The sequence below is a fragment of the Rutidosis leptorrhynchoides genome, chromosome 7 (genome assembly GCF_046630445.1).
Source record: "Rutidosis leptorrhynchoides isolate AG116_Rl617_1_P2 chromosome 7, CSIRO_AGI_Rlap_v1, whole genome shotgun sequence".
NCBI lineage: Eukaryota > Viridiplantae > Streptophyta > Magnoliopsida > Asterales > Asteraceae > Rutidosis > Rutidosis leptorrhynchoides.
In genome coordinates this window covers 92,293,665-92,307,392 of record NC_092339.1, presented here as the reverse complement: position 1 = coordinate 92,307,392, position 13,728 = coordinate 92,293,665, and positions in this window count along the sequence as shown.

Below are 13,728 nucleotides of genomic sequence, written 5' to 3'. Positions count from 1 at the left end.
ACTCGCATGGCCAGAGGCACAAATCCATGCGAGTCGCATGGAGTGAAATTGCTGGTCAGGTCCTATATAAAGCCAGTTTTCTGCCGAGTTTTATATATATTTTTCTTCCTCTTCATACGTAAAATTTATATTTATATATATAATTTATATTTTAATTTTAATTTTAATTCTAATAATAAGGGTATGTTAGCGAATGTTGTAAGGGTGTAAGTCGAAATTCTGTCCGTGTAACGCTACGCTATTTTTAATCATTGTAAGTTATGTTCAACCTTTTTATATTAATGTCTCGTAGCTAAGTTATTATTATGCTTATTTAAAACGAAGTAATCATGATGTTGGGCTAATTACTAAAATTGGGTAATTGGGCTTTGTACCATAATTGGGGTTTGGACAAAAGAACGACACTTGTGGAAATTAGACTATGGGCTATTAATGGGCTTTATATTTGTTTAACTAAATGAAAGTTTGTTAATGTTAATATAAAGATTTACAATTGGGCGTCCCTATAAATTACCATATACACTCGATCGGACACGATGGGCGGGGTATTTATATGTACGAATAATCGTTCATTTAACCGGACACGGGAATGGATTAATAGCCACTAGAATAATTAAAACAGGGGTGAAATTACATTCAAGGGTAATTGGTGTAATTGTTAACAAAGTAGTAAAACCTTGGTTTACACGCAGTCGATAACCTGGTGTATTCATTAAACAAAGTATTAAAACCTTGTTACAATTCGAATCCCCAATTAGTTGGAATATTTATCTTCGGGTATAATAATAATTTGACAAGGACACTTGCAATTTATATTTATGACTGATGGACTGTTATGGACAAAAACCAGACGGACATATTAAATAATCCAGGAAAAAGGACAATTAACCCATGGGCATAAAACTAAAATCAACACGTCAAACATCATGATTACGGAAGTTTAAATAAGCATAATTCTTTTATTTCATATTTAATTTCCTTTATTTTATATTTAATTGCACTTCTAATTATCGCACTTTTATTTATTGTTATTTAATTGCACTTTTAATTATCGTACTTTTTAATTATCGCAATTTTATTTTATCGCATTTTTTATTATTCGCAATTTCATTATCGTTATTTACTTTACACTTTAATTTAAGTCTTGTATTTATATTTTACATTAGGTTTTAACTGCGACTAAAGTTTTAAAATCGACAAACCGGTCATTAAACGGTAAAAACCCCCCTTTATAATAATAATATTACTTATATATATATTTGTATTTTTATAAAAGTAAACTAATATAGCGTTGAGCTTTGTTTAAAGATTTCCCTGTGGAACGAACCGGACTTACTAAAAACTACACTACTGTACGATTAGGTACACTGCCTATAAGTGTTGTAGCAAGGTTTAAGTATATCCATTCTATAAATAAATAAATATCTTGTGTAAAATTGTATCGTATTTAATAGTTTTTCCTAGTAAAATATAAGCTATTTTATATACACCTCGCTTCACATCAAGTATTTTTGGCGCCGCTGCCGGGGAACGCCGAAGCGAAACGCCATATTTTTAAATTTTAAGTTATAATTTGTTTTTGTAAAATTTATATTTTTGTTTTAAAAAATTAAAAAAAGTAAAAAAAAAAATCTTTTAAAATCGAAAAAAAAAAATATATATTTTAAAGTGTATTTTAAGTTTTTCTTTATTATTTACAAAATATTAAAGTATTTGTATTTTATTTTAGTAATTTATTAAGTTTTTATTTAAATTATATATTTATATCTTATATTATATATAAAACAGAAATTAAAAATAAATATTAAATAAATTACGTGACCTGTCATTTGAACCAGACAAATTGAACCAGTTCAGGGTGGCCATGCGACTCGCATGAACCACCCCCTTATTCCATGCGACTCGCATGAAGGGGTTGACCAGGCCACATCCAAACCCTAATTCCGCATTTATTACGTATATTATTTAATTATTATTATTTAAAACCCTAAAACTATTATTATTATTATAATTAAAGTTTTTAATTTATTTAGTTATTTTTACTTTTGTTTAAGTTTTATTATTTATTTACTTAATACTATAATATAAAAAAATATAAAAATAATATTTTTATAAAATCTAATATTTTTATAACTTTTTATAACTTTTAATATTTTGTCCCTGTTTAATCGTTGTAGCGTAATATTTGTATCTTTTAGCTCATATTTAATTTTAAACTTAGTTTTTGCTATAGTTATTTTTACTCCTAGATTTTTAGGCTTTGCCGTAGAATTCCTTAAGTGCTTTTTCTTTAGACTAAGATTTAGGTGCTTTAGAATTTTGCGACGCCTTTTTAAGTTTTATTTTCTTTTTAAGTTATTTCCATTTGGGATTTAGTTTTTCCTGTAAGTTTTAATATTTTTAGACCTTTTTACTATGTACCAATTATCATTCCAATTAGTAATATCAATTTGCGATTATAATTTTAAGTTAGTTGTAGTAATAAGGTTAGGTTAGTCAAGTATTTTTAAGTTTTTATAAGTTTCTTTTATTTTTCCGTCACCTTTTATTTTTCAACCATTTTTTCTTTTTCGACCTTTTGCGACGAACTCTTTTTCTTTCTTATTTCTCGCCATTCTAGTTTTTAGGACTTAGAATTTTTTCTACTTCTTATTTAAATTTCTTAAAATTACGAAAATTTATTTTGAGTGGTTAAATTGATAGACATCAAAATTTTCTGGTTCGTAGTAATAGTTGGATTTGTACGTGGACCGGGTTATTGGAGCCAAACAGTCCTCAATTATATTGAGACCAAACGAATCCTGCCCCTCTGCTGCATCTTTTGGCTATTCGAAACGTGGGCAAAATCAGAAAAGTCTATTGATTGGATAACTTATTATAATTTTTCTTTCTTTTTTAAAAACTAATAGGATATTCAGTGAATGCACCGAGCAAGACGTTCATCACCTTTTGTACGTTCACCACCTATAACTCGATCAAGACATCGTTTAACAAATATAACCGCCGTTGATTTTTCTTTAGAATCGTCATCCAGTCGACCAAGTACTTCAGTTCAAATTTCCGATAATCCATTTTTTGAACCCAACCTCACAATTGAGAATCCAGAGAATATTCAGGAACGGTTCATAGATCCTGAACCATTAAACTTTCCTCCGGAACCACCAATCATTCAAACAGAGATTGTTGAGGAACGAACCATTAAATCTGAAGCATCTAGTGATTCCGATTCAACAAATTCAATTATGGAGAATCTGGAACCTTTAAGTATGGAAGACCGAATGAGAGCTAAACGCACTGGCCAAGGTCACGCAATTACTCATCCAGACATTAATGCGCCAGATTATGAAATCAAAGGACAAATTCTACACATGGTGACTAATCAATGCCAATTTAGTGGTGCGCCGAAGGAAGATCCAAATGAACATCTACGTACCTTTAATAGGATCTGCACACTATTTAAAATCCGAGAAGTGGAGGATGAACAGATATATCTCATGTTATTTCCCTGGACTTTGAAGGGAGAAGCCAAAGATTGGTTGGAATCGTTACCTGAAGGGGCGATCGATACATGGGACGTTTTAATTGACAAATTTCTTAAACAATTCTTTCCTGCATCTAAAGCCGTAAGACTTCAAGCAGAAATTGTTACGTTCACACAGAAGCCAAATGAAACTCTATATGAGGCGTGGACAAGATATGGAAAGTTGTTAAGAGGATGTCCGCAACATGGTTTAGACACCTGTCAAATAGTACAAATATTCTACCAAGGATGCGACATCACTACAAGGAAAGATATAGATATAGCAGCTGGTGGTTCTATTATGAAGAAAACCGAAACTGATGCTTACAAAATTATTGATAATACTGCTTCCCACTCACATGAGTGGCACCAAGAAAAAGATATCGTTAGATCATCTAAAGCAGCTAGAGCCGATTCTAGCCATGACTTAGATTCCATTTCGGCAAAGATAGATGCTTTCGAGAGACGAATGGAAAAGATGACTAAGGATATTCACTCAATACGAATTAGTTGTGAGCAGTGTGGAGGACCACATTTGACAAAAGATTGTCTAAGTATTGAATTAACAATGGAACAAAGAGAGAATATTTCATACATAAACCAAAGGCCTGGAAATAATTATCAGAATAATTATCAACCGCCAAGACCGATTTACAATCAAAACCAGAATTATAACCGAAATATTCCATACAACAACCAACAAGGTCCTAGCAATCAACAAGTATCCAATAATACTTATAATCAGCAAAGACCGAATTTTCAAAACAAACCACCACAACAAACCGATGATAAAAAGCCAAATTTAGAAGATATGATGACAAAGCTAGTTGAAACTCAAACGCAGTTTTTCACATCTCAAAAACAAACAAATGAACAAAATGCTCAAGCATTTAGAAATCAACAAGCTTCTATTCAAAATCTGGAACAAGAAGTAAGTAACCTAGCAAGGTTAATAGGTGAAAGAAAACCGGGAAGTTTACCAAGCGATACAAATGCTAACCCCCGGAATGAAACAGCTAAAGCTATTACCACAAGAAGTGGTACAACACTTAAACCACCTGAAATACCTGTAACTTCTGATGAAACTATTCCTACTCCACAAGAACCACAACCTGATCAAGATAAGGAAAAAGAACCGGTAGTTGAAAAGGTTAATGAAGATAACACAGTTAAGGATAAACCTTATGTTAAACCATACCAACCACCACTTCCTTATCCGAGTAAAATGAAGAAAGAAAAACTTGAAGCCGAGCAGTCCAAATTCTTGGATATGTTTAAAAAGATAAATGTAAATCTTCCTTTCATTGATGTGATTTCAGGAATGCCTAGATATGCCAAATTCTTGAAAGATCTAATCTCGAATAGAAAGAAAATGGAAGAACTCTCGGCTGTTACTATGAATGCTAATTGTTCAGCAGTGCTGTTGAATAAGATACCAGAAAAACTATCTGATCCAGGAAGTTTCACAATTCCATGTTTTCTGGGTAGTCTTAGTTCAATAGAAGCATTGGCAGACTTAGGTGCTAGTATAAATCTAATGCCGTATTCACTATACGCTAAACTAGACCTTGGAGAATTGAAACCAACCAGAATAAGCATACAACTAGCCGATAGATCAATAAAATATCCTAGAGGGATAATGGAGAACATGCTAGTTAAAGTTGGTAATTTAGTATTTCCAGTAGATTTTGTTGTTTTGGACATGGAAGAAGATTCTCAAGTTCCTCTCATATTAGGAAGACCATTCTTAAACACGGCTAAAGCAATGATAGACGTGTTCGGTAAGAAACTGACCCTAAGTATAGAGGATGAGAGTGTTACCTTTTCAGTTGATAGAGCAATGCAACAACCACAATCTGCAGATGATACATGTTATTATATTCAAACTATAGATGCACATGCAGAATTATTAGAAGAATTTCCAGAATTACAAGGGACAGGAGAATGTTCTTTAGGAGAAGGTAATGAACCAATTGATGAAGCTGAAATGTTAGCTACACTTATAGCTAATGGATATGAACCAACAACAGAAGAAATTCAAATGCTAAAAGAAGAAGACAGATATCGATATAAATCATCGATAGAAGAACCTCCGAAATTAGAGTTAAAGCCACTTCCAAACCATTTGGAATACGCTTATTTACATGGTGAATCTGAATTACCTGTAATAATATCGTCTTCTCTTACTGAAAATGAGAAATCACAACTCATTTCTGTGTTGAAAGCTCATAAACCAGCCATTGCATGGAAGATTCATGATATTAAAGGAATAAGTCCTTCGTATTGCACACATAAAATCCTTATGGAAGAAGGTCATAAAACGTATGTGCAACGCCAACGAAGACTAAATCCTAATATGCAAGATGTAGTTAAGAAAGAGATTATTAAACTGCTAGATGCAGGTTTAATTTATCCAATTTCTGATAGTCCATGGGTAAGCCCAGTTCAATGCGTGCCTAAGAAGGGTGGCATGACTGTCATCACAAATGAGAAAAATGAGCTTATTCCTACTAGGACTGTAACAGGATGGCGTGTATGTATTGATTATAGAAAATTAAATGACGCCACCAGAAAAGATCACTTTCCCTTACCTTTCATAGATCAAATGTTGGAAAGATTAGCCGGAAATAGTTACTATTGTTTTCTAGATGGATTTTCCGGATATTTTCAAATTCCAATAGCACCCGAAGACCAAGAGAAAACCACATTCACGTGCCCTTATGGTACTTTTGCTTACAAACGCATGCCATTTGGACTTTGTAACGCCCCTGCAACCTTTCAAAGGTGCATGATGGCGATTTTTCATGACATGATAGAAGAATGTATGGAAGTATTCATGGATGACTTTTCAGTCTTCGGTGATACATTTAAATCATGTCTAGTTAATCTGGAACGAATGCTAATTAGATGCGAAAAATCAAATCTAGTACTTAATTGGGAGAAATGCCATTTCATGGTTAAAGAAGGCATCGTTCTTGGACATAAAATTTCAAAAGAAGGAATTGAAGTGGATAGAGCTAAAGTAGATGTAATTGCTAAACTTCCACATCCCACCAATGTTAGAGGAGTTAGGAGTTTTCTAGGGCATGCCGGTTTTTACCGACGTTTCATAAAAGATTTTTCTAAAATTGCCACTCCTATGAATAAACTCCTAGAAAAGGATGCGCCATTCATCTTTTCAGATGAGTGTATCAAATCTTTTAATATTCTTAAAGAAAAACTCACTAATGCACCGATCATGATAACACCAAATTGGAATCTACCATTTGAACTAATGTGCGATGCAAGTGATTTTGCAATGGGAGCCGTTTTAGGACAAAGGATTGAAAAACGATTTCAACCTATATATTATGCTAGTAAGACATTACAAGGAGCACAAACGAACTATACAACTACTGAAAAAGAACTCCTTGCTATTGTCTTTGCTTTTGACAAATTTCGATCATATCTCGTTCTAGCAAAAACGGTGGTCTATACCGACCATTCTGCTCTTAGATACCTATTTTCAAAACAAGATGCTAAACCAAGATTAATCCGTTGGATCTTACTCTTACAAGAGTTTGATACTGAAATCCGAGATAAAAAAGGAGCAGAAAATCTCGCCGCTGATCATCTTTCTCGTCTTAAAATCCCGAATTAGAAGTTCTAAATGAATCGGCCATACAAGACAACTTTCCTGATGAATATCTATTGAAGATAGATTATAAAGAAATCCCATGGTTTGCAGACTATGCAAACTACTTAGTTTGTGGATTCCTTGAAAAAGGATTATCATACCAAAGACGAAAGAAATTCTTCAGTGATATAAAACACTATTTCTGGGAAGATCCACATCTGTTTAAAAGTTGTCCCGATGGAATAATACGCCGATGTGTGTTTGGAGATGAAGCTAGTAAAATTTTAAACCATTGTCACACAGGACCAACAGGAGGGCATTATGGGCCTCAACTAACAGCAAGAAAAGTTTATGAAGCTGGATTCTATTGGCCTACAATTTACAAAGACGCACACCTTCTTTGCAAATCCTGTGATGCATGTCAAAGGGCCGGAAAAATAAGTCAACGTGATGAAATGCCACAAAATGTCATCCAAGTATGTGAAGTATTTGACATTTGGGGTATTGACTTTATGGGTCCATTTCCAAAATCTCATAATAATCTATATATACTCGTAGCCATTGATTATGTATCTAAATGGGTGGAAGCACAAGCTCTCCCAACTAACGATGCACGAGTTGTAGTCAACTTTTTAAAACGTCTTTTTGCAAGGTTTGGAACACCGAAAGCTTTAATAAGTGATCGGGGTACTCATTTCTGTAATAATCAACTTGAGAAAGTTCTTAAAAGATATGGAGTAACTCATAAAATCTCCACCGCATATCATCCACAAACAAGTGGACAAGTTGAAAATACCAACCGAGCTTTAAAACGTATTCTAGAGAAAACCGTAGGATCAAATCCGAAGGAATGGTCCATTAAATTGGAGGATGCACTCTGGGCTTTTAGAACAGCCTACAAAACTCCAATTGGAATCACACCTTTTAGACTTGTTTATGGAAAAGCATGTCATCTTCCAGTAGAAATTGAACACAAAGCATTTTGGGCTTTGAAGACATGTAATCTTGATTTACATGAAGCCGGACGTCTACGATTAAGTCAACTAAATGAATTAGAAGAATTAAGACATGAAGCATACGAAAATTCGTTAATCTATAAAGAAAGAACGAAGAAATGGCATGATAAAAGAATCAGAAGTTCAAAAGAATTCAAAGAAGGAGACAGAGTTCTTCTTTTCAATTCACGATTCAAGCTATTTCCTGGAAAATTGAAATCAAGATGGTCTGGACCATTCATAATCAAAAGAGTTTTCCCATACGGAACGATAGAATTGATAAATTCAAATGGGATTGAATTTAAAGTTAATGGTCACAGAGTTAAACATTACATACATGGTCCGATGGAAGTCGACAACGAAGTTAATCACAATTTCGACACCACAGCTAACTAAGTGTGGGGAGAATCAAGTCTTTAAAGGATAATATGTATTTCTGTTAGAGTTAGATTGTCTGTTTTCGTGTAGTTCTCGAAAATGGAACACGTATGGTCTTTCCCTAGCAGACCCTAAAGAACTAGTCTTCTCCCCCCATTCTGAATTTTATTTTTTTTTAGGTTTTTACGTAATGAAGACTGCCTGTGAACTAAACCATGGTCTAATGCTACACGCTTTGATCACTAAACGTAATAATGACATACTACCGAGTGAAATAGTATCAGTAATCAGAGAAAGAATGGACGGAGTTAGAAAAGAATCCAGATGCGAAGATAATAAGTTACAATTTGGTAAAGGAAAATCAAAATTCGCAGCGAAAAGAAGAGCACGACACCTAGAACGATGTCACAAATGCGGAAAATGGTCACATGGAGGTAAATGTTCAAATAATCAAACCTATTCAAATACCGAATTTGTTACTTTATGCAGAGACGGACCGTTCATATGTTTAGAAGAAAAGACACTGAATGCTCGAGGTTACGCCTTTGGAGCCATGGAAAATCAATTAAACCGACTATCTTATGAATATAATAGATCATATAACTAAGAAATCTATTTCACAGGTATGTCTGTACAGTTTTTATTTTTATTTTTATTTTTAACCTTTTGATAATAAACGCTAATTTGTTCGCTAAAAAGTATTAAATTGGTATTAAATAAAATTAGGTTTGGCGACCGAAATTATTGATATCATTCAAAAATTTATTACATCACTGCGAAATTTAACGTTTATTCTTAAGGTATAAATATCTTTAAACAATCAACCCAAAATATTTCAAAAATTCGTCATGAGTTAAATTAGGTCTTGGAACCGAAATTACTTTACCGAAAAGAGGGGCGCATATTTTTGATAATATTTGATTGATTAAAGTGGGATAAAAAGACAAAAAGATTTTTAATTTTATTTTTACCATGTTTTTAAAATTAATATTTAAATCTTAAATTAATATTGTAAACTTTGTAAAAACAATATATTTAAAATTGTAAATATTTGAAAAATTAATATAAGTTTGATATGAATTTATGAATTTTTAAATTAAGTTTAGTGTGAATTTTTAAAATATGAATTTTTAATTTTATGCATTTCAAATTTTAAGTTTGGTGTGATATTTTTTAATATTAATTTTGAATTTTATAATTGTGTGAATTTAAAAACAAAAATTTACTTTATCTCATTAAGTTAAAAATATGATTTTTAAAATTCGTCGTAAGTTGAAGACTAGGTCTTTGAACCGAAATTGCTTTACCCGAGGGAGGGACGAGAACTTTTATTATCATTATTTTTAATCTTTTTGATTTAAAGTATGCCAAAAAAAAATTAAAAAATCCAAAAATCTAAGCTTTTAAAACAATCGCTTGAAAATGACAAAATTTTAAAATTTTGTCGAGGGACGGACTAGGGCATCGTCCCGAAACAACCTCGTCTTAAAAAGAAACAAAATTTTTAAAATTTTATTAAATTTTATGTTTTAAAAGTATAAGGTTTTTATAAAAAAAAAAAAATATATATATATATATATACCTGGAAAATACCCCCATGCGAGTCGCATGGGGATGGGCAGGAAGCCATGCGACTCGCATGGATAAAGAAATCTGGTCAGGATCAATTTATTCAGTCGAGCTGCTCTTTTTCACAACACACATACACAAACACGAACTTACTCCAAAACCCTCTCAAAAATTCATCATTTTTCACCAAATTTCTTGCAAAACTTCACAACAATTATGCCTAGATTCAGTAGTCTCAACCCCTTCAGGAGAAAGGTAAAGATTTCACCCCTAATCTCTTTAAATTCGAATTTTTGTGTTCTTGAGCTAGAAATTTTATATTTTGATTTTGTTAAATTTAGGTGTAATTAGAGCTAAATTGTTGTTATATTATGCATGTATATCCTAGATAGAAGCTATTTAACATGAATTGAAGCTAAAAACTTCAAATTTTTAAGAATCTAGGGTTTGTGTTCTTGAGCAATTTGGGGCTTTTTGATATAAACAGGTTATGGCCGATTTTTGTCATGAATTGTTGCTCAATTAAGTAGTGTAACATGTTTAGGTAGTTAATTGATCCAAACTTTGAGCCTAAACATGTTTTTGAGAATTAAAGTAGACTTTTTAAGTCTAAAAATTCATGAACTTGGATAATTTGATATAAAGGCCATTTGAAACTTGTTTCATTGCTAGTAGTGATTATTTTGGCATGTTATTTGAGATAAATGCTTATGAACTTGATGTACATTTTTCGTATATGCTTATTTGACAAAGTGTAGACTTGACAAAAATATGAAAATGAGCACTAGTTTGATTTGAATGCCATGTAACAAAGTGTTTAATTGTTATAATAATTATTGTTGACATGTTTAAGAGTTTAAATGTGATAAAACATTGTACACATTTTCGTATATAAAAGTATATAATTGTTATTTTTAGGAAAATATGTATAAAATGTGTTATGAATTGAACATGTCATCATAATTGTTTCAAGTTATTATTTTGCTAACACTAATGCATATTTGGATGCACAAATTTTGTGTTTAATGTGTTTTGCAGAGAAATACAGATACGGACGGTGCATCATCGTCCAGACAACCAGAGCCCGAACCGGAAATGTTTCATGAACAAGAACAACATATGCAACAAGAAGAAGAAGAACATGAGGAGCAACATATTCCTTATCACGATCAAGATCAATTATTCATGAATCAGTTTCGTCAATTCGCTCCACATCAAATGATTCTGAGCTTAGACATTAATGAAGATCAGTTACACCCAAATCTAAGATTTGATCGATGTTGGATAGAGTATCCAGATTATCAAAAGAACATGCACATTCTCTACTTTAAGGTTGTTGAAATGCCAAGGGCAATTGACTGGGTACCTTTGGAAACAGTTGACCTTGCCGAACCGATTCGGGAATTATTGGTGCAAAGGTATGGTAATTCTCAGTTTAACGATTGGATGCGCCTATTTTCAATTCGTAGAACCATATATAGGGAATGGTGTATAGAATTACTTAGTACTATTAAGTTAAACAGTGATGTTAGGAGGATAGATGATAGAAACTTTATTAGATTTCTGTTAGGTGGACGCATGTACAGAATGTCCATGATAGATTTAGCCAGGGCCTTACAGATTTACACCCCTGCTGAACTTTTGAGCCCCGACTGTAATAGCCTGATTGCCCAAGGAGAAAGGATAGATAGGGAATTTGATATTAACGCCGTCTGGAGGCGTATGTCCCACTTTAATGAATTTCACGCCAGTGGAAATCATACATACTTAGATATAGACAGAGCTGAACTCCGGGTGATTCATAGATTCTTAGCAAACACAATTACACAAAGGGGTAAGAATAAGGAGAAATTGACCGTAAACGATTTGTTCTACCTCAAGTGTATTAGAGACCCGAGGAGTTTCGTTAACATTCCCTATTGTGTTGGTTATTATCTCGCTAATGTAGTTTCGGGGATGAAATCGGGGAGTATTATAGGTGGTGGCATTTTCATTACTCTCATTGGAGAATATTTAGGTGTGGATAAGCACCAAGGGGGTCCAATGAACGAAATAGAGGACGAAGGTGAAACTATAAGTTCAAACCTTTATCACGGTGCAAGGGTATTATTGATGAGACGTGGCCGGGTATATCGATACGAGGGACCTCAGCGACAGGTAGAAAGAGGTTCGGATGACGAGATGGAGGAGGCGAACAACATTATAGGAGTTGTTCGGGAGACTGCTCTTGATTTAGGCGTTCGTATGGAGGATGAATACATGACGAACTATGATAGGCATATGCAGTACGAGGCATGGCAACGTCGGAATGACTACGAGCATTCCCGGCAACGAGAGCATGGCCGATGGGATTATCATCAGCGCCAAATTATAAGCCAGTTGCAGCCTGGCGAGATGTATTATCCGACCCGACCCGCATACTATCCCGCACATCAGCCAGAAATGAGACCACCCTATGATTCATATGATTATGACGCAGCATACCAGTTCACCTATAATCAGCCATGGAACCCGGACGCGAACATGAATTGGGATCCATATCCTAATTTTCCTCCTAACCCACCTCCTGATCAGTAGAGATAAGTTGGTAATTTATATTTTTATTATTTTAAACACTTAACATTTTAATTACATTTATGTAATGTTTGATATTTCTATTATTATTGTGTACTAATATTTTTCTTATAATTTGAAAGTGGGATGCCAAAGTTCCATTTCAAATTACATGTATGATTATATTTGTATTGTATGTATTTTATGTTATGCACAAAACAGGATAAAACAACGCGTTTTCAAAGACTGGCATTAAGTTCAGCAAAAGCAAGTAATTTTGACAACAAGATGCAAAATATATGTGAAATAACAACAAGAAGGAATGAACAAATGACGTGCACCATTTATCATTCAGCAAACAAACGCCAATATATTTGGAAACTTTGGTAAAAATTTAATCATTTTCACACAAATCACCCTCAATAATTTAAATTGTTACTGATTTCTTGCAAATGAGGGCATTGCAAGATCTTAAGTGTGGGAAGGGGTTAAATTCTTTCGGATTTTAAAATTTTTATATTAAACACTTGGTTACCATTAAAAATACTAGTAAAGCAGTAGTTGTATTAGAATCTAGTGCTCTCTGATAAAAAAAGAACAGCCCTAGTCTTATATACTGACTACCCAATTCTAGTAAAATTTTTCAAAATTTTCAATTAAATGAATTCAAAATCATGTTTATACATATTTATGAACGATAAAACTAGGTTTTAACACCGAAATTATTGTTACCTCGGAAAGGACATAAATTGAGAAACAAACTAAAATGTTAAAATTCATTTAAAATGGAATAGAGGACGATAAAAAGGAAAATAAAAGCCAAGTGTGGGAAAATTTACCAAGTTATTTTAAACATATGTCACATATATCTGTAACAAATAACTGAAAATACTTTTGCTTTGGACTAAACTAAACTGTTTTACCCAATGAAAGAAAAGAAGAGATGGATCTACACGATGAATCAATTCCATCATTAAAAGGAAGTAAAGTCTTCCGAAAAAGAAACGCGCTTCTTGATTTAGGTCATGAAGTTGTCGTTCAGACCAGCTGTAGGTTGACGAAAAATCTAGAAAAGTCATCACTAAAATCAGCAGGAA